This window comes from Nicotiana tabacum, chromosome 5, assembly GCF_000715075.1.
Source record: "Nicotiana tabacum cultivar K326 chromosome 5, ASM71507v2, whole genome shotgun sequence".
Taxonomy (NCBI): Eukaryota; Viridiplantae; Streptophyta; class Magnoliopsida; order Solanales; family Solanaceae; genus Nicotiana; species Nicotiana tabacum.
The window spans coordinates 51388705-51392177 of record NC_134084.1 but is presented as its reverse complement, the minus strand read 5'-3'; the positions used below and the strand labels follow the sequence as shown (position 1 = coordinate 51392177).

At 33.4% G+C, this 3473-nt stretch overlaps 1 non-coding gene across 1 annotated transcript; it reads left to right on the top strand.

Annotated features, from left to right (window-relative positions):
* Positions 1-297: 297 nt before the first annotated feature.
* Positions 298-404, top strand: LOC142181429 (small nucleolar RNA R71). The gene has a single exon (XR_012710080.1). It is a non-coding gene; the product is annotated as a small nucleolar RNA R71 (small nucleolar RNA).
* The last annotated feature ends 3069 nt before the right edge of the window (positions 405-3473 follow it).

The window sequence follows — 3473 nt, the reverse complement described above, 5'->3', positions numbered from 1 at the left end:
AGTCTCATATTGGTTTGATTGTTATGTATTCACCTGAAAAGATTCAAACTTTTGTGCCAAAGAAACTATATGCTGCGTTAGTGTATTTAAAGCATCATCCTGATTTACCGTAACAACCTTTTTAATGATTACCGCTCAGATGACCATTGGATACCGTTCTCAAAAATTTCATTCAATAGTTGCAACGCTTCCTCTGTGGTTTTGCCCATTACAAAACCTCCTGCAGCTGCATCTATCACATTTCTAGCAGAGGGTTTTAGCCCGTGATAAAAAATATACAATTGCATATGTTCAGGAATGTCATGGTGTGGGCATTTTTTTAACATTACTTTTAATCTTTCCCAAGCTTGATAATATGACTCAGTGTCAGTCTGCAAGAAATTAGATATGTCTTGTCTTAACTTTGTTGTTTTAGCAGGGGAAAAATATTTGTTTAAAAACTTCTGAGTCATCTGGTCCCATGTCGTAATGGACCCTTGAGGCAAACTTCGCAACCAAGTCTTGGCATCTCCTTTTAAAGAAAAAGGAAATAGCCTTAACTTGATAGCTTCAGGAGGTACTCCATTATACTTAGCAATTTCTACAAGTTCTAAAAAATCAATTAAATGACTTTGTGGGTCTTCACTTGTATCACTAGTGAAGATACAAGATTGTTGAATTGTCTGAATCAGGCCGGTCCTGATTTCAAAGTTGTTGGTTACCACTGGGGGCTTCCTGACACTAGATTCACAGTTGAAGCGATCAGGTCTAGCATAATCCCTAAGGATTCTGTTTGCTAGCCTTGGCGCCACTTCATCAAATTGCTCATCTACATGGACCGGTGGTGGGATCCCAAGTGGGTTAATGTCCTCTACTTCCTAGTTTTCCATTTCTTTACAAAATGCTCCTTGGGAAGACGATGTTTGTTCTTTCCTGCGCAATCGAATAAATCTTTCAATTTCAGGATTGTAACTGATCAACTCTTTTGTAGAAGAGCAGGTCATAAACTACTTAAAATTCTTAAGTAAAGAAAGTACAAGGAAAAAAAATAAGTATATAAAAATTACAAAAATGATAAAAATAGCAGGTGCTAAGCAAAAATAATTGTACGATAATTTTATTATCTATAGAGAATAATAATATTATACTCAAACTTATAATAAAATAGACATAAAGTAAAACAAAATGACGCAACAGTGAACTACGACAAGAAACAATACTATAATACTATTATATATGGACAAAAGTAATTAGTGATAATACATATAGTTGGAATGGTCATATGAATATTTTTCAGTAGTAAAAAAAACTTCAATGTGAAAGAACTAACAATAGTATAACAGTTATAAATATACATGTTATAAAAACAGTAAATAGTAGTTATAACACTATTATTATGATAAAGGAGAGAGTACTAATAGCAGTATGTATAATTTGCTAAAAAACAGTTAATGATGGAACTAGTAGGAAGAAATAATACAAAAAGGAAAAAAACTTTTACAATACCATTATGAACATAAACATTACATTAGGATTAATATCACAGTAGTAGTTATAGCACTTGATTAGTGAAAATATTAACTGAAACAAAAATAACAGTAATAAATTCTCAAATTAGTAACAAAATATTTAATCAGAAGTAGATGTATGCCAATCCCCGGTAACGGCACAAAAAATTTGACGAGGCCAATGTGTATAGGATTTTCCTGCTCGTGCTTTGTCAAATTCTAGTATAGTTTATGATATCATCCCACAGAGACTGGAACATCTATGCTACAGATTTTTAATATTTCAAATGCTATTTGAGAGAATCAATTTGATGAAAAGTGAGTGAGGTTTAAAACTTGTTAGTTACTTAAATAAAAACCAAGAAATTGCGGAAGATTTATAATTTAAAAGAGTTGGGAATCGTTGAATTCACTTGATAATATATTACAATAAAATCTCAATTTTTACATGTATTTTTCTAAGGAATAATTGCTTGTTGCTAATACAATTATATTTAGCTCACTAAGAAGTAGTCAATTAATAACACTACGTTAGGTTATGTGATTAATTGAGTTAAAACTAGTGACGATTAGATCGAAATATTTTTCTTGCTTGAATTGTGCTAAGAGGTAGTAAAAACTTCGTGAGAATATTCTTACTTAAAAAAATCAATAATCTTGCCTACAACAATTCCTCCGTGAGAATTAAAACTGAGGCAAGCAAGTTTACGAACTTGGAATAATAGTTTGCTAAAAATTACTCTCACTCTACTATTTTATCCATTGGTTATTATATATCAATTTTGCTTTGTGAGAATTACAAAATCAGTATAAAAATAACTTAGAGATAAAAACTATGTAGAAGTGATAATAATGATTAATTAAAACTATTATTACGGCACAATACAAAATATAAAAAGAGAGTTTCAAGCCAAAGACGTATTAAACTGAGATAGTATATATATATATCAAGCTTCATCAACTATCCCAACAAAGAAATTATATATATCAAGCTTCATCAACTATCCCAACAGAAGAAGTTACTCCATTACTAAGTAATAAAAACTAATTTAGAACAAAGAACTTATGAAGGAAACTTATTCTTCTAAAAGAAAGACAACTAGTAGAAAATACTAAAGAGATAGACCAAAGATTAGTTTTCTCCCGTAAGATACACTTTTCACAATACATTTTGAGTGTCTATTTATAGAAATTGTATAGCAAATGTGAGATGATGTTGCAACTTTAAGTCTTGAAGTTGTGACTTCAAAAGTTGATGTTGTAACTTCAAGACTTTATGTTGTGACTTCAAAATTTGATTCACTCTTGTTTACCACGTGCATTGCCTATTGTTACTCTGTATGGTGGACTTTGATGTGATATTGGGCATGGATTGGCTATCTCCGTGTCGTGCTATATTGTACTGTTATGCTAAGACAATGACGTTGGCTGTGCCGGGTGTGCACGAATTGAGTGACGAGGTTCTACTGATTTTGTCCCCAGTAGGGTGATTTCATTTCTGAAGGCCCAGTGGATGGTTGAGAATGGTTGTCTTTCATACTTAGCCTTTGTGATGGATGTCAGTGCAGAGACTCCCAGTATTGATTTTGTTCCTATTGTGAGTGATTTTCCCGATGTTTTTCCTGCAGACCTGTCGGGTATGCTACCGGACAGGGATATTGATTTTGGTATTGATCTGGTGCCGGGCACTCAGCCTATTTCTATTCCACCGTATCGTATGGCACCAGCAGAGTTGAAAGAATTGAAGGAGCAGCTTTAGGAACTCTTTGATAAAGGATTTATTTGGCCTAGTGTGTTGCCTTGGGGTGTGCCTGTTCTATTTGTGAAGAAGAAGGATGGCACGATAAGGATGTGCATTGACTACAGGCAGGTGAACAAAGTAACAATCAAGAACAAGTACCCTTTGCCTCATATCGATGATTTGTTTGACCAGCTTCAGGGAGCGAGAGTGTTTTCCAAGATTGATCTCCGTTCAGGTTATCACCA